This window comes from Ambystoma mexicanum, chromosome 12 (genome assembly GCF_040938575.1).
Source record: "Ambystoma mexicanum isolate Mex_15411 chromosome 12, UKY_AmexF1_1, whole genome shotgun sequence".
NCBI classification, from domain to species: Eukaryota; Metazoa; Chordata; class Amphibia; order Caudata; family Ambystomatidae; genus Ambystoma; species Ambystoma mexicanum.
The window spans coordinates 501,537,707-501,556,731 of NC_090936.1; the positions used below are offsets into that span (position 1 = coordinate 501,537,707).

The 19,025-nt window shown below is 44.9% G+C and overlaps 1 protein-coding gene across 1 annotated transcript in view; it reads right to left on the bottom strand.

Moving 5' to 3' along the window:
* Positions 1-14,121, bottom strand: part of LOC138512981 (protein FAM118B-like) — a 391,143-nt gene extending 377,022 nt beyond the window's left edge. Inside the window, exon 1 of the mRNA XM_069627701.1 lies at positions 13,843-14,121. The gene's annotated coding sequence lies outside the window, so the exon portion shown is untranslated. The remainder of the gene's footprint in view (positions 1-13,842) is intronic.
* Between the last annotated feature and the right edge of the window lie 4,904 nt (positions 14,122-19,025).

A 19,025-nucleotide genomic window follows, 5' to 3' on the forward strand; every position in this document is an offset into this window, starting at 1 on the left:
GGCCTGTTCGTAATCGGCCCATTGTTAGCTCACTCCCCATTCCCATTGAGCTCTATGAGGGCTCGAATGGGAATAGGAAGGACCGGGCCCGGGTTCCCTGAAAGAGGAAATACCGGGCCCTCCATACTCCGAATGTCCCGGTATTTCCCAATTCAGGGAACCCGGACCTGGACACGATTTTGGAGGCAGCCATGCCCTTACTACCTCCAAAGTCATAATGAGGCCCAATGTGCCTTAAATCTACAATTATGAAATGCTTACATTTCCTAATATTCTCAATAGCGCTAAACGTTTAGTGCTCTCTCAGATCTCATGCTCATCACCAAACTTAATAAATCTCCATTCTCCAATTGTACTCCCATACTGCATACAACATACCGTACACATACGTTGAATAATACAAACTAGACATTCACATTAAAATTCCCACCAGCAGTGATGATCAGTCACCGCAAAGTAGAGAACAACACAGTTTGCCTTTTGCATTTTATACAGTAGGCAAAAACCTGTCGACTTAAAATGTAACCAAAATCCTTAATAAACGTACGATGACATTTCACAATGCACTACAAGCATCCACATAGCTCAATCAAACTTCACTCCACACATGGTCCAACTGTATTCACTAACATTAAATGTCACTACAATGCTCTAAGTTGCAAAATACAGCATACAAATTATACAACATCAACTTATGCTAATAAATACTCACTTATTCTTAAATCTCCTGCACTCAAAATACTGTGGCATTCTGCACCCTCTTGGTATAGCATCTACTAAAATAAAATGGACGCATGCAAGAGAACGAACAAAACACCTAGAAGAATCGTTGCAGGGGGACGTAAAGGCAATGCAGCTAGTCCAAGAGGAACTTACTACCACAGAAGACCAAATAATCATGAAGGGCTGTCGAATCGTCCTGCCCAAGTCATTGCGCCAACAAGGGGTCGACCTGGCCCACAAAGGACACAGAGGTGTAGTCGCGACAAAAAATATTCTGAGACAGAAGATCTTGTTTCTAGGGCTGGACAAACAAGTGGAAGACACCCTAAAGAACTAACCTCTACAGATGTCACCACTATCTGGGGGCGTATGGGAGGAACTGGCTGTCGACTTCTTTTGGCCCCTCCGGGACAGCACATATGCCTTAGTAGTTATTGATACCCAGAAGTACAGATTATACCATCCACGGCAGCAACAGCTGTCATCCCTGCCCTGGACTGCATCGTCAAGGCCTACGGCATCCCGCAAATAATAAAATCGGACAACGACCCACCGTTCACCAGCCTGGACTTTGCAAATTTCACACAGTGCATGGGTTTCAAACATCGGGAAATTACACCTCTCTGGCCCCAATCCAATGCCATGGCTGAATGCTTCATGGGTAATTTCATAAGAACACTGCAGGTGGCGCATCTGTCACACAGACCTTTTGAGTAAATGCTGTACCAGCTCCTCCGTGATTACCACCCACCCCCCACAGCACCACCAGCAAATGCCTTGCCGACCGCCTGTTCGGCCGCAGATTGCAGACACAACTGCCACAGACACCCCTGGAGAAAAACAAAAATGAAGAATGGTGCCGATGAGAAGAGAGGAGCCAGAGAACAGAATTTCAAGGACGGTGACAGGGTGCTGGTACTGTCAAACTGGATATTAAATTATGCCTCCTATTGTAAACGATTGTATGTATATTGGCCTACGCCAAGCTGCTTAAAACTGTACACGAATAACTCTCTACGGCAAGGTCTTGACCTTAGAAATTGATGTAGGCTGCCATCTTGAATCAAACCGCCATTTTAGGTTCTGTTGCTGTGTAAAAGTCATCCTGTACATCAAAATGGTGGACGATGCCATTCCGAATAGAATCTAGGTCGTGTTGACCTCCATACAGCTAATGTATAACCTGCCTACAGGCCACTTGTTAGGGTCGTGAACTGAGACCTTGTCCTTCTGTTGACCTGCATGTAAATGGATTACCTGTATCAACGGAACTGATCTATGCGCATACTGATGTATATATTAGAAGATTGACCTGGCAGAGACCCTAGACCAGTAATACATTCATGGAATGGTTAACCCGCGAAGGGGTTGGACAACAGGCTGGAGAAATGTATAAAAGCCTGAATGTCCCAATTTACAGTCTCTCACTGAATACATCGAACCCCGTTGATATTCGTTGTGTTGTACTGAGGGCCGATAGCTATCCGATTTGTCATTGCTTGACCTTAAAATAAAGTACTTTGTATGTTCCTTTGTAACCAGTGTTTGGTGTGTTTCCTTTGGGTTTCCCGGCCTCATATTATTTTTCTCTTTTCACAGTTGGCGCCCGAACAGGGACCCTCAAGATTGTTGCCGGACCATTGAAGGTTGACGCATGCTATCGGACCGGGATCGGACGGTGTGATAGTACGGACCCGACTGAACGAGACGCGACACCTCTACAGCGCTGCACGATACGATCCTTGGACTATAGCCATGCGGTCTGAGACGGCATCTTGACGAGGGTCCACTTTTGAGGCGGGTAGATTTGCCGAAATCACCAAACACAAGGTAAAATTTGTTAGGTAAGTTCTTTGATAAACCGTACGGTCCTCCTTAGGTTTGGTCAGGTGAGTCGTGACCCGAATCTTAATTTAACCCTGACAATTTGAATTTGGCGCATTGTATCTGTAGACACAATTATTGAGCAGGTAACACCAAGTTTTTGAGAAATGCCTGGGAAATTGTCTAGCAGCTTTAGGGCATTATTCCGAAGCGATCGACAATCTTTGGAATTTAGCCGCCCGGCACCACAGGAGGGGTAGCCGGCATTTACTATGTATTGTAAACATGGCATTGGAAGTGTAGTATTTAATGATATTTGGCACAGACAAACCAGACATGCCTCCGAACTTCAGTGGCCAATCAATGGTAGTTTTGAGATCCCTCGTTTTGAATACTTAGAGTCGGTCTTGTTAAAGAAAAAGGCCAGACCCGCAGCATTTGATGTTCTACAGAATTGGAAAAAAGAAGCGTTGCAGCAGCTTAAGAGTAGGGGAAAACATGCGCGCCATCATAAAACGAACGCTGAAAAGGCGTTGTTATATGATCAGGACAAACAGTCTGAGTCAGTTAGGACTATGGATAGGGCTTTCTCACTCGGTATTCAGAAAATCTATCCTTCTAAAGACCTTCATGTTTCTGACAAGTTTCTCGACAAATTGTTAAACGAGCGAAGGCCTGGTGCCTCTGTACCACCTCCGTATGATCCTCTTCCTGTTGCTTTGCCTCTTCCTGCTGTTCTTCCTGCTCTCCCTGCTCAACCTGTTGTTCCTATTCTTACGGCTGTTGTTTCTCCGCCTGCTCTACTACCTCTTCCCATTGCACCAGTAATAACACCTCCATTGAATCTGCCTGCACCTCCATTCCTGAGTGGTTCTGTGCCGACTATAGTTGATCAGGTGCGGGGTCGAAGGTTGTTACTCGTAATACTGTCCCTACAGATAAAAAGCGGGATTTGTTTGCATGGGCTAAGCATTGTATGGAGAGAGATGATCGAGTTAATGTTTTTGCCATACTGTCTAATATGGATAATTTTCCTGAGAAAAATGTTTTTATTGAAGGTTTAGGGATTAATTTATGCGTAATGTGGGGTAAATTAAATAATGTGGATCTCCCACAAGGGCTGAGGGAATCTGAATACTTTAGCACTATCAAGAGATACTGTGGAGAAAGTACATGAGCATGTCGAGAGGTTATTTGAGTATAGGAGAGATTTGGAGAAGTTACGGAATGAGGATGACGAAGAAAAGAGTATGTATGCACAGAAACAATTTCTTCCGTGTCGTAAATGGGCATCTGAGGAAGCACAAATTTGTACAAGAGATGCGATTAGATGGATTTCGGATTTATCGATAACTCTGGTTCAGGTATATGACACATACAGTCAATATACGCTAGAAATGCAGAGGAAGGTGATTCAGGTAATGGTAGAGTACCTGCAGGATGAATGTGTGAGGAAGAAGGTTAGTTGTCCCACAGAGTTACTGGGCATTTATAAGAGAGCTTTTTCACTTGACACTTCTTCGACTGCTTTAGCGCTCGACTTAGCTCTGTTGCTTAGTAAGCGTTCGGAGTTGCCTATATCTCAGTTGCCTATGACAGAGATACCTCCGATATTTGTCCCAAAAGTTGAGATTGCCGCTAATGCTGCAGCAGGTATAGCTGCTGTGGACATTCCTGCCCATTATGTATCGCAGTTTGTTCACGTCCCGTTTTCACGACAGGAACTGAACACTATTAGGCAATCTATTCCCGACATTAGGAAAAATCCGACAGGATTCTATAAAGAAATAGAGTCCGTCTTGCAGTCCTCAGTGTTCACCCTAGGCGATATTGACTTGTTATTCCCTGTACTCCTGCCCGTAGATTTGTGGAAGCAGGTTAGAACAATAGATGATGCACCTGGGTTGGGAGATACGTGGGCTAATATAACTAGGCTTGACGGGGAAAGGCCAGCTGCTCAGAGACCGCCTCAGGTGATACTCACTTTGCCTGACAGAATCATTGTGAAATTAAAAACTATAATTCCCGAAAAAAGAATTATTTGGGACAAGCTTACGGCCTGTTTCCAAGGAAAATCTGAGGTTGCCACCGAGTTCTTTAATCGGTTCGAACAAGTATTCTCGGACTTCAGTGGACAGGATTTAGGCACAGAATCTGGGAAAAGCTTATTTGTAGACAAATTTGTGCGTGGATTGCTGCCTGACATCCAGTCACAGATTATGTCTTCCGAGAGCGCTTGGCAGGCGAAATCCCAAACAGAAGTACTGCACATGGCTCAGTACTACGAGAACCGTATCAATAATGAAAAAGGAGACTTAAAGACTAAAGTATTGTTACAACAAATTGTTAGAGGCCCCAGAGGGGGTAGTTCGCAGATTAGAGGCCAGTATGTTCCACAAGGGAACGTGCCCTTGGGTCCTGTGAACATTAACCAGTGCGCCTATTGTCGCCAGGCGGGTCATTGGCGTGCACAATGCCCCGACCTTCGACAGAGGTCGAATAACACATTTGGGAGTACGGGTAGACGACCCAGAGTTCGCCCAGGGTTGGGGGGCCATGGTAGAGGTCAGTTTTCACAGGATCCTCAGCAACCTTTTTCACAGGACAATCAGACTTCGAGTGTGGATACTAGCAACATATTCGATCACCCTTCTGCTGCTTACCTCTCTGAGGAGCTTCCTTCTGATGATATTCTGTTTCGTTAGGATTGCCCGAAGCAGGGTTTGGAACCTAAACCTATTCACGTTAGTCAGAAAGGTCCCTACGTTGAAATGGTAGTGCGAAATAGGAAACATCAGTTCTTGATAGACACTGGAGCACAGAAGTGCTCCATTGATCATTCTCAGGTTCCAAACATTCCACTGTCAGGTCAAACCAATGTCTCCGTAGGGTTTTCTGGCACACCACTCATTTGTCCGGTTTCTTCGCCAGTACCTATTTCTTTGGGTCCCTTTACGGACCACTGTCCATTTCTTTTGACTTCGAATTGTGGAGAGAATTTGTTGGGGTTGAATCTGTTGAAAGAATTAAATGTGGTAATTTATTGTTCTTCTGATGGAGTGTGTTTGACGATTTTACCACAGCAGTTTTCTGTTTCACAATTTCTGACTAGACCTTTGCCACCAGAATTCAGTAATGTCCCGGAGTGTTTGTGGGCGGCTGTCGACAATGATGTTGGTGTTCTACAGATTGAGCCTGTTAGAATAGTCTTGAAACATGGTATTAAGCTGCCACGTATCCCGCAGTATAAGATCTCGGTTGACGGTGAGCGAGCTTTGAAGAGCATTGTTTCCGATTTTGTGCATCGTGGGGTGATTGAGGAGATTACAGGAAGTTTGTGCAATAGTCCGATCTTACCCGTGTACAAAAAAGGCGATAATGCTATTCCGTTTCGTTTTATAATTGATTTGCGTGCCATCAATAGAGTTGTCGCTCCACAATTTCCAATTGTGCCTGATGTGACGACGATATTAACTATGATTCCAGCTACAGCTACTTACTTCAGTGTTGTGGACCTGAAGAATGCTTTCTTCAGTATTCCTATACACAAGGACAGTAGATATTTGTTCGCGTTCACCTTAGGGGGGCGCTCGTTCACATTTACTCGTGCAGCTCAAGGTTACACCGAGAGTCCTAGCATTTATAGTAGGGCATTGAAAGAACAGCTTGATAATCTTGAATTACCCCCTACTTGTACGCTGCTTCAGCACGTTGACGACTTGCTTTTAGCAGCAGATTCTGAGAGCTCTTGTAAAGAGGGCACTGTATTGTTGCTCATCCATCTAGCTAAGCATGGTCACAATGCTTCGCTTAAAAAGTTTCAATATTGTTGCCAGGAGGTTGCCTATTTAGGCTACCTCCTGTCAAAGGAGGGAAGAAGATTGACACCTGAAAGAATAAAACATATTTCTGGCATGTCTGTCCCAAGTACACAGAAGGAAGTCAGAGCCTTAATAGGTATGGCTTCTTACTGTAGGTTATGGATCCCGAACTTTTCACTAGTGATAAAACCGATGTTGGCTTTGACAAAGAAGGGCATTTCTTCGCTATTGCCATGGAAATCGGAACATCAACAATCATTTGAGCTTCTCAAGACTGCATTATGCTCTGCACCGGTTTTGGGTACACCAAATTACAACAAGGCATTTGTATTGTTTGTGCATGAATGTAATGGATGTGTTTTGGCTGTATTAACACAGGAACATGGAGGGAAGAATAGGCCGCGCGGTTACTACTCTTCCGCCCTTGATCCTGTCGCATGCGCTTTGCCAAGATGTTTGCGAGCTGTCGCTGCTGCTGCCGCATCTGTAAAACAGAGTGAGGGAATGGTCCTAGGCCATGATCTAACCCTGATGGTGCCTCACTCTGTAGATGTTCTATTGAACAAAACTCAAACGCAACACCTCAGTTCCGCACAATTGACGAGATATGAATTGATTTTGTTTGCTCCCCACATACAAATTAGGAGGTGTTGTGTTCTTAATCCGGCTGAACGCCTACCTTTCCCGCAAAATACTGTTTGCGGTAATGATGAGTCACATGACTGCCTGTATACTACTGAACAAGAAATGACAGGCAGAATTGATCTTAAGGACACTCCTTTGGATAATGTGCAAGGGGAGCTATTTTGTGATGGCTCCTGTTTCAAACTTCCGGATGGTACATCCACAGCTGCTTATGCAGTCACTACATTAAGCACGGTTGTAGAGACCAAGCGAATTACACATAACTCCGCACAGGCCGCAGAGATTATAGCATTAACCCGAGCTTGTGAGATTTCCGAAGGGCTAACGGTGAATATATATACTGATAGCCAGTATGCTTTTGGGGTGGCTCACAACTTTGGGAGACTTTGGTCAGAGAGAAGGTTTCTAACTTCACATGGGACCAAGATTCAGCATGGCCCCCTGATAGTACAATTGCTCTCGGCGCTCGTGCTCCCTAGTCAGTTAGCGATCATGAAATGCGCAGTGCATCGCAAGATCACAGACGATGTAGGAAAAGGGAATTCTTTCGCTGATCAGATAGCCAGACAAACTGCCACAGATCTTCGCACAGAAATGTATGCTCTAAGAGAAATTAGGGATGTCTATGTAATGGATGAGGATATTGGGTCTGTGCGGGATATCCAAGCTGATGCCACAATGGAAGAATCTAAGAAATGGGCTGAAGGCTTGGGGAAATTAGATAATGATGGGTGGTGGGTGGACACAGTTGAAGGGAAATGGTTACTTCCTAATGCCTACATAGTCATGATGGTTACTATGGCACACAGTCCCACACATGTGTGTACTCAACAGATTACGAAAATGTTAGAGAAAGTCCGGGTAAATGATAATATTTTGAAAATTGCTCAGCATTATGTCCAGAATTGCATGATTTGCCTACAGCACAATGTGGGGAAGGGGACGGTAACTCTGAGGGGGTAGTTTTGGGCCTCCTTCTGTCCCGTTTGAAGTGATTCATTTTGATTTTATTGAGATGGAGCGGTGCAATAGCTTAAAATATGTCCTTGTGGTCATTTGCGCCTTTAGTAAATGGGTTGAGGCTTTCCCTGTCAAAGATGCTACCGCCATGAAACTGCGGAAATTATGATAAAAGAGTACTTCCCGCGGTTTGGGTTGCCAAGAGTCATTTGGTAGGATCAATGGTCCGCATTTTGTTGCTGCTGTAATTTTACAGATATGCACGGCACTACATATTGATAAGCGATTTCATTCGGCTAGACATCCTCAAAGTGCCGGGTTGGTAGAGAGACATAACGGTATCCTAAAGAACAAACTCACTAAGACGTGTGCCGGTACCAAACTAAAATGGCCGGACGCCTTACCGATTGTGTTATTAGCCATGCGCACTACCCCTCAAACTAAGACTGGGCTCTCTCCATTTGAGGTGGTGATGGGGAGGCCTGCCAATATTTGGGGTCTTCCGAAACCTAAAGAAATGTTGAGAATGTATTGCTTTCAGACTACTGTAACCAGTTGACTAAAAATCTGTATTTCATTTATCATCAGGTACGATCAGCTTTACCTGAACGCTATGAGGGCCCAGGTCACAACATCCGGCCTGGAAGCTGGGTCCTGGTGAGAGCATACGAGCGGTCCTCTTGCCTCGCGCCTCGCTGGCGGGGACCATTCGAGGTCTTGCTGGTCACCCAAATGGCAGTGCGTTGGCTGGAAAGAAGAACTGGATACATGCGACGCGTGTCAAGAAACTTCCTCACCCAAAGCTGCAGGTTACAGAAGAAACAGAACCCCTCACTAACACTGCAATCGATGATCCTGAAGCAGCAAATAGCAGTGTGAGTGAGTTGGAGAATCTCTCTGAGCCTGTGGGGCTTGGGGAACCATCCATTTTGTCTCCACACTCTTTGGAAAAGTCATTTCCGGAAACCATTGCTACGAATTCTGCAACTTCCGTTGCCTCTGATACGTTGCTTCCCTCAGGGAGTGACATTACCTTATTTCCGGATCAAACAGTACCGGGAACCACCAGATATAATCTTCGGCGTAGAAAATAGACCTACGGCACGGTTCGACTGTGCATTCAAAAGAAGGAAAGGATCATCAAGGGCTTGCTTTTGCCCAAATTTGAGAAAGAGGGTTCTGTTGGCTAGGGTTGGGGAAGGACTAAGAAGCCGCACGACCGGGGGGTCGCCAGCAACAAACATTGGGGTTTCCATCCGAAAACTACGATGCCTGCCACCGCTACTGCCCGTATTGGACTTGTAAATAAGGGGGTGACCAACTTGGACAATGAACAATGTGCCTGGGCCCCGAAAACGTATTGCTGTGTTTTGATGATAATAATTGGGGTTTTTATAGTAACTGCTTTAGGATTCTGGTACGTCGAGGAGATTTATCTTCTAGAGCCTCTTTTGCCAACTGAAATTGTACCTACTGTTTTTACTCCTTTTGTACATTTGCATACTCTGTCATCTAGGGACTCTCAGCATAGACAGAAGTATCACAATAATACTATGATGTTGATTATGAATTCAACACATGCCATTTTTAACAAAACCAATTGTTTGGTCTGCTCGCCTTTACCGCAACATGGGGGTAAGGGGCTAGGTTGGTATATTCATCCCTTACCTTTGACAACTGCTTGTTATGCCTCTCTTAGAGCACTGTTCTTTGGCCGATGGAATGATAGCATCTCGGGGAATTTTGATGGAACTAATTTGAATAATTTTGAAAAACGTGTTCTGACTCCCCTGGGATGCTCGCTTTTCGCAAATAAGAGTAAACTCAATGTTGCTTCAATTAAGCCTTCTGATAGACTATCTTGTCCTTTCCAATCTTTGGTTTCCTTTAAAATGGCTCCGATAGGCAATAAGGATGCCGTGCCTCCTTCTTACTCTGTTAACCATAGCCCCGATTCAGTTTCTTTCTGCATACAGAGGAATGGTACCCAGTCAATAGGAGATTTTAAAGGCTGTGCCAACGTTGCAAATTTGACTGGGGAAAACAGACCTTTGTATGTGGGCGAACCTGTCTATTTCGTTTGCGGTAATGTAGCATTTCCATGGTTGCCCAGGGTTTGGCAGGGAACCTGTTATTTAGGGATCCTGTTACCTGGGGTATTCATAGCAAGCACTTTGGAAGTTTCAAAGGCTCGTCCACGGCGGGACAAGAATGGTGATACCCCCGCACAAGTGATGGGAGATATAGCAAAATCAGTTGTGCCATTTTGGGGGCAGATAGCAAATTCCGAAGATATCAGGAGACTAGCGAGAGTACTGGAGAGAACCATCAACCGGACCACAGATATACTCTATAACATGACATTAGAGCAGAAAGCGATAAGATTAGTAGCACTCCAGGACTGGATGGCATTCAATGTCATTCTGGCCGAACGTGGTGGACTATGTAAATTAGTGGGGTCCGCTTGCTGTGTTTTCGTACCAGACTCCTCCCCAACCAATTTCAAAGCAATTCAAAATCTGCACGTCCTTAGCTCAGAAGTACATGTTCCCGAGGGGAACTGGAATCTTAGTGCTTGGTTTTGGGATTTCTTGCAATCTTGGGGTTGGAAGGTACTTTCAGTTTTGTTGATCATTTTGGGAGTTCTGCTATTCCTTTGTTGTTGTATCCAATGTCTGCCTAGTATATGTTCGATGCTAGGGGGATGTTGTGCTCAGGCGATAGGTAGGATAGGGCAAAAAGTATATGCCCCGGATAAAACTTCCAAGGAGTATGTGTTAAAAGAGATCTTAGTGAACAACCTGATGGCCATAGATATCTCTGACAGCGATTCAAGGTGTATGGATGATGACGTATGGAGTTACTTGCAAGGAGATCAGGAGTAGTGTTAGCACTTGGCATAGGCCAAAAGCAGGGTTTGTCAAAATGGATATTAAATTATGCCTCCTATTGTAAACAATTGTATGTATATTGGCCTACGCCAAGTTGCTTAAAACTGTACGCGATTAACTCTCTACGGCAAGGTCTTGACCTTAGAAATTGATGTAGGCCGCCATCTTGAATCAAACCACCATTTTAGGTTCTCTTGCTGTGTAAAAGTCACCCTGTACATCAAAATGGTGCACAATGCCATTTCGAATAGAATCTAGGTCGTCTTGACCTCCGTACAGCTAATGTATAACTTGCCTACAGGCCACTTGTTAGGGTTGTGAACTGAGACCTTGTCCTTCTGTTGACCTGCATGTAAATGGATAACATGTATCAACGGAACTGATCTATGCGCATACTGATGTATATATTAGAAGATTGACCTGGCAGAGACCCTAGACCAGTAATACATTCATGGAATGGTTAACCCGCGAAGGGGTTGGACAACAGGCTGGAGAAATGTATAAAAGCCTGAATGTCCCAATGTACAGTCTCTCACTGAATACATCGAACCCCGTTGAAGTTCGTTGTGTTGTACTGAGGTCCGATAGCTATCCGATTTGTCATTGACTTTGTCATTGCTTGACCTTAAAATAAAGTACTTTGTATGTTCCTTTGTAACCAGTGTTTGGTGTGTTTCCTTTGGGTTTCCGGGCCTCATATTATTTTTCTCTTTTCACAGTACGTCAGACCCAAAGACGGAAAGAAAACTTCTGCTTTGCACCCAGCCCCCTCACAGTCAACAAAGTGAAAGTCACCATGGTCAAAGCGGTGGACGAAGAAGGGCAGACAATCACAAGGAATGTGTCACACTTCAAAGAATTCTGGGGCAAGTGACGCCCTAGGAAGACTCAGAGGAGGAACAGGAGGGCTGTAAAAACCAAGGGACGTGGACTGATGCTGAGGACCCTTACTGGGGAGCTCAGGAAGTGTCTGGTGGAGAGGTCACAGATGAGGATGGTGAGTGGCTCACAGACAGTCCCCCCTGAATCAGCCCAGAACTGCCAAGGGCAAGCCGCCCCATCCGGGCAATGACTAGACCCATAAGACTCATTGAAGAGATGGGTTAGCACCCGACTCCATGTTTAAAAAAGGGAAGGTTGTCATGCTGGGACTTTCCTGTTTGTTATGTGGAAGTTTGGACTAGGGTGAGGGCCAGACCCATGGAGAGGGGAAGTGGCGTGGGGACAGAAAAAGGGCAGTGAAGGGATGTGGCACACGAAGGTATGTGAAACACAAGCGTGAGCTTTATTGCTAGCAGGCCCGCACAGGGGAGCCCAGCAAACACATTGCTCGCCAACCGTCTCTCTGCTCTGCCTCGCGCCCGCCCCCATTAGAATGTAAACACAGGCGCGAGGCAGAGAAGCGAGGCAGACTCGAGCCAAACAAACAAAGAAATAAACATCCCTACAGACAGTTAGAATTAAAGCAGAGTTGAGGGGGTCCTTTATTTCACTGCAACCCTACGCAGCTATGCAGGGCTCAGCCCTCCCACCAAGAGTAGGTCTCACACTATGACAACATTAAGAGAAAATACTAATTCTATCTACAGCAACGTTGTTTGCTGCAGATCATGAGAGCAAACTGAATGCCCACAGCTTGGTCAGTTCACCAAAAGATATGAAATGACTGGACATATTTTTAATGGCAAATAACTGCACATGCATGTCTTGAAAACAAAAGTGTAACTGCAAGTAAACAATAGAAAACAAAGTTCTGTAATTCATCTGCATTGCAAGGTGTTGTGGGGCCTTTGAGATTAGAGGGGCCTTGCTGCAGGCGTATCTTTTTCTCCATGGTTAATCCTGCTCCGATAGATTTAGCCAATTCTGTTACAAGGTGGGGTAAACAAAAGTGACTGCAGAGGTGGGTGAAGGTAAGTCAGTTGCTTTGTTGGTGATGCCCCTGCACATGCCACTCCAACTGTAGCTGCTGTCAGGGCGTTCATTGCACAGCTCCCAGAGGCGTGAGGCTCAACCCACCCTCCAGCACTGCACATTCCAGGTTTTACCTTCCACATTCAATTAGCCCTGAACCATCACATCCAAAAAAAGCTAAGCTACTACCTGCACATGATTCTTCTTTAGGTCAACAATAGCAACACATTACAAACCATTGCACTGCAAGCGTGGAGGAGCAGGAAGCTAAGGGGAAATTCCTGCCATAACTGAAAACCCATTCAATCAGCCCCCTCCATGTGATGCAGAAGACTGCAACCATAGTAACTGAAATGTTTGCATCAGCATCAGGTTGGTGAACCGGATGTTGCTACTCGCTTCCAATGGACGTCTCGTCCAACTTGATTTCTGCTCCACCCCAAATGCATCTCAGCAACACAAAGAATTTCTTACAGCGCACATGCAAGAAAGCCTACAGAACACCTTCCGGACACTGCACTGCGCGTCCGCCTGGCATGACATCATGTCTCCTTCCAACAGTGGAAATGTTGACAGTTTAAGGGGAAAGCTACTTTACTGTCAAAGTGTCGGCCATCACATGTCCGATAAGGGGACTCTCCACTGCCAAAATTCTGATTGAGGAAAGAGTATGGAAAGACTTAGGCTTACATTGAACGTCAGGCATGAGGGACACTATTCCCAACAGGAGCACCACCATAATAGAATACTGGGGTACACTCTTTGTTCAGAGGAGGCTCAATACTTTAAAGCCTGATATCATTGGTACACAAAGTTTGGATGAGGAGAAAGACAAGCTGTAATATTAAACATAGCTCGGCGAAGTAGAGTAGGAGATGACGAGTACCCAAGAAATTGGCAGGAATATAGACACATTGGTAGGGTTTAAAGAGTTCATATTGTTGGTATGATACTTTCTGGCAGGCTTTGATGGGTCCTATTGGACACTCTAATCACAGGGGATGGAGAAAAAAAATAGATATTTGCTTTTCTAGACACTTTAGATTAATCTTAAGAGCCATTACCTGGATATCCTCAGCTATGTCCGAACAAGAGGAAAGAAAATGGAGACACTCATGTGCACCAACAGATACATCTGTAAGGATCTCCTTGAGGGAAACGGGATGCCTTTATAATTGACGATGACAGGATCGATTTTTGGGGATTTTCATCTTCGGCAGGTCCTTCCTTAATGTTCCGGAATTGGTGGTGCTGACTAGGTTGTGTCCTTCTGCTCCCTTTCCCACCTGCTGCTCTCCCCTTGCTGATGGTAGCAGCCTTGCTCTGACAGGTAAATGCAGTCTCATGAGTGAGAGCTGTGCATTCTAAACCCATGATGTCATAGTGGGAGATTGGAGACAGACCATTGGTCACCAAGATTTGCCTGTTAGGAACCATTGGGAAGAAGGAAATTCGGGCAGGTGATGACAACATTTTATAAGATACCTATGTGGTTGGGCATTTGGACGTCAAATTTGGACACACAACAAAAGTTTTGGAAAACCCAAAAGAAGTATATTTATTAGAGTCTGGGGCAGTCGCAGAACAATTACAAAACAGCATCCACGTTTAAAATTATAATTGCAATTTTTTATTTATAACACTCTTAATACCGAGAGGTTTCTAAGCACGGACCTGGGGATTGAACATGTGTTGCTCCGCGTCATCTTGCTTCCAAGGTGAGCGGGTTGCCCCTGAGCTATCCTCCCGAGAGAAAATGACTTCAAGGTGCCATCACTCTTGACCAGGATTCGTTTTGTGCAAAATATAGGACAGTGTTTTCAATGGGTTCCTCCCACTGTTTTTGCTGTTTATTTCTGTTGTAGTACAAGTAACTGGTTGCTGTAACAGCGCCTTGATGCCTCTGGGCTGTTTGTGCGCTTTATAAATGAAAATAAATAAATAGGCATTTTGAGATTTACAAGAACATTTAAGGATAGTAGTGAATTGCAATCAGAGTAAATAATGATAATGTTGATTCATGAAATATTATTTCCACCGAACAGAAGTATATCATTTGTCAGCAGTTGAGGACAGACCAGACTCATCCGTTGCAAAACAAAACCCAAGATTACATTTTCAATCTGTGAGACAGGCATGGTATCAAAAGACGACACAGACAAGTGAAACACAGTTTGATAACCCTTATTCTCAATGGTCAGGATGGTGTAGCGCCTAACTTAGCTATATACAATTTAGAGTCTAAGGGCTAAACCATCCTCTCTGCGCCCAGTCATCTGTAACACCATATAGACAGAATTCTTTGATTATCAAGTTATTCCTCTGGCTTAATCCCTGCAACTAACTAAATATCCTTGTGTATTGTGCCTTGTTCTCCCTCAGTGGGGTCAGTCCAGCCCTAGAATGCGCTGATGTGACGCCTACAAAGGAATGTCAAGGTCCTTACCCTGTCCGTCCTCTCTCATTACTTTCCTATCTCTAAAGGTTAGTGCACACTTCTTGGGGGTCGATTCTTAACTTATTTTTTCAGTAGCGCCTAACTTGCCATAACGGAAAGAAAACTAAAGGAAATCTAAGTCTGTCAGTCCAAAACAAAATACCGCCTGTGTCAATACCCATGCTTGTCCTCACTTCTACCGAATAATAAGGAGAATGGGATTTGGCCAACTCAATAGTGTGCAAAGTAAAGTTAATGTGACAATGGAGCCTTTCTGCAACTCCCTTCCCCAAGTTTAAGGCATTCAGGATTACAAGGTTCCACAAGTCTCTCAGGTTTCACTTGGCAAAGAAAGGTTCACTTGGCACAAAGTTCACTTGGCAAAAGAAGTTAACTGTTCTTTTTCCTGATAAGTTCTTTAGGCTTCTCCTTTCCTGAACCCAGAAGCCCTTTAGATCATGCAGCTCCTTGCTTTCAACTGGGCACCCCTGGTCGTGACACAGTTGTCAGATTGCACGGTCCACCCATTACAGGATGTGCAACCACGTGCCTTATCCTTAATAGAGTTCTCTTTTCGTTATACTGGGGTCTCTGCGGCCAACCTGGATCAATCTCCCACCTGGTGGCCACTTCAATACTTTTCCAACACTCTTTGCTTATTCTGGGGTCTCTGTGGCCAGCCTGCATCAATCTCCCACCTGGTGGCAACCCCGATGCTTATTCTGTGATCCATGCCCCTAGCCTGGATTAATTGGAAAGACCCAAAAAGACCCAAAAATACCCAAAAAAAAACGAATGGGAGAGTTGACTGAATTTTGGGAGTACGAAAATTACATACAGCCAAAAATGTCCACCAAGTCTCCAATTCGTTTGCATTACAGTGAAGAAGGTCAGCGGTATATCCGCCCAGATACCACCAAACTGAATTACTGTTACTCTAACTTGGTCCGGCGGTATTAGCACTGGGTTACAAGTGGCAGTGATGGTGTAAATCCCAATTTTTTGGAGTCCATAGGACTCAATGGGGCAGAATTACTGCAGATGTTGCTGATTTTACGGCATAGAGCTGGAGGATTTACCTCCAGCATGTGGCTGGAGGTAAATCCTCCACTCCAGGGCCATACTCGTAGTATGGTGGAGCAGGGATATTGGTGGTAATTCCGTGACCGGCAATTTTTACCCAGTCCACCATACTTGTAATGAGGCCCGGACAGTGGTCGAAGTGTACAAAAAGAAGTAGTGGAACTATGTTCCCTGCTCCCTGCACCCACTCCCCAAAAAACCCATCACCATGTCACCTCCCACACACAATACACCCCCCAAACACTTGCACCGACTGTTTAAGGGAACGTTCAGTGCATTGAACTGAAAGTGCAAGTTTCAACTTCTTCCTACACATTTAATTTAAAACGAAACCATTCCGGAACGGTTTCTTTTCAAAATAAAAGTATAGGAGCTGTAAAAGGTAATTTAAAAAAGTAGAGGAGCACCACTCCCAACCGCTCCCCCTCACTTCGATCACTGGGCCCGGAGACCTTCTAAAGGAATACAAGAAAAACAAACACCACACTTCTCCTACCTAAAGGAGTAAAAAGCAAGGCACAAACATGGGCATACTCAAGGCGTCCACATGCTCCTACTCTACCGTCATTCTGACAATAGCACAGGCACCTGCACAATGACTACACCACCACAAGCACTGAACGACCACACATTTCCTACATCTACTCAAGAACAGCAATCGATTTTTTCACACATGCCTCACTAGCATGCAAAGATATGCACACAGCTCACTAGCCCGTAGATTGAAGGTACATTCACATATCTGCCTGACTAGTAGATACCATGCACTCACATGTCCTACTAGCGTTAAAACAATGCAAATGCAAAAGCAAGTTTGATGCTACCCATGCATAATGAGCAAATACTATGCACTCATGCGCCTCACTAGCATGTCAACACACAAGCTCCACAAGCAAGCATGGAACATGCCCATGAATATAAGTGCCACACCGGCATGTTTGAAGCACTCACATGCCTCATTTGCATGCATAAGAAAGGCACACACATACACTAGCACCTACTTGGCACTCACATGCATATATCTGCCACACTAGAAGTTATGATGAACTCACATTCATCACAACCATGTACTCAAATTTGCCCACACTAACACTCACAAAAGCTTTGCAATAATCATTCAAGCCACACAAACATGCACACACCATTGCTAAAAACCACTGATCTATCTCTCATGAATCATAGATGCAGACAACTAGGCAAGTAACAGTGAGTGCCTCTATTCCCCCAGAAAGTCACTTAACATCCTTTTGGCTGTCATGCTAAAGCATGTAGGGCCTGTGTGTGATGTTAGTGGGCCGGTGATCTCAGAGTGGAATGTTTGGTTCATGATCTGAGTGAATGTTCTGAGGGTAACAGTTACATCTGGAGGTTGTCTGGGTGTGGATGGGCCACTGGTGTGTCCCCTGTCTGACCCTAGTTATTTCCTATGACCTTATCTGATATGTACCAATGGACAATAAAGCCTCCCTGTGCATTGAATACTGGATCCTGTGTCTTCTGCATTTATGCACCCAAATCATTTCACACACCAAAATATCAATATTATAGTAATGTCTTTATAGGCTAAAACATTCCCACTACTACAGGAATACCATTCTGGATCCTCAAGCATTGTCACCTGGCACCCCAAACGAAAAACCATGAAATTATGCTTACCCCAGAACACCCATTAATATAAACAATTTCCCAAAATGCACAACTTACACGAGATCACTGTTGCACATATCACTTAACCATGAAGTTAAAATATAAACTCCTAAAATAACTCCCTTTGAAGAAAATGGTCCATAACAGTATTTTCACCCTCTCATATATCAACAGGGCATGGGCAACACAACATTTATCATAGGAATATCCAGCATCCCAAACAAGAACAGGGATAAGAACGCTAGATCATTGCCCAGAACATGCCCAGAGAGTCATCCGCTTAATCATCCTGGGGGTGTCTACTTCGCCATTCCACAAGTCCTCCTTACAAGCTCTAGACCGCCTCTTCATCACTCCCCAAATGCATTTGCGTCCCAGCCCATACATTGTTCCACAGCAACATGGGAAACATGATGGTTTCCGTTCCCCCAAAGGTTCTCTTTGCTGAAGTTGCATATCCAGACTCTTTTCACTGGGGTGGCCCAAGTGGGGCACTGATTTATGCAGGAATGGCATGAAGTACGAGCGCACACACACATACTGATCACAGTTTAGGATATTGGGGTGGCACCTGGGGTCGTGAATCAGATTCCAGAGCTAACACGTGCCACCCAGGACACTTCTGGAAACGCCGCTGCTTGGCTGCCTTCAGGTCCACTGCCTCATAAGGAGTTGGGCAGTAGCCCTTAAATCCGGCAGTAACAGAATTAGCAGTGCCAATACCACTCCACAGGATCATGAGTGGCGCAAATACCGCCTGACACAAAACGTACCAGCGTTTTTACAGGCGGCGCAATCACAGTTGCCACTATCACAGCTGGCGCTAATAGCATTGACAACACAAATTGGAATTACAGCCATATCACAAGTGCATCTACGGTGGTATTAGTGCCAAAAAATGGCGCTTATACAGCTGAGAATTATCTCCAGCTTCTAGCTGGAGGTAAATGAACCGAGGTGCCAGAAATGAAGCCACCGGTGCACACAAGGCACACCAGAGGGCTACATAAGACACATCCATGCCCCAAACATTTTTTCCAACACCATGCTGTCATTATTCGCTGTGAGCTGGGACAGGCA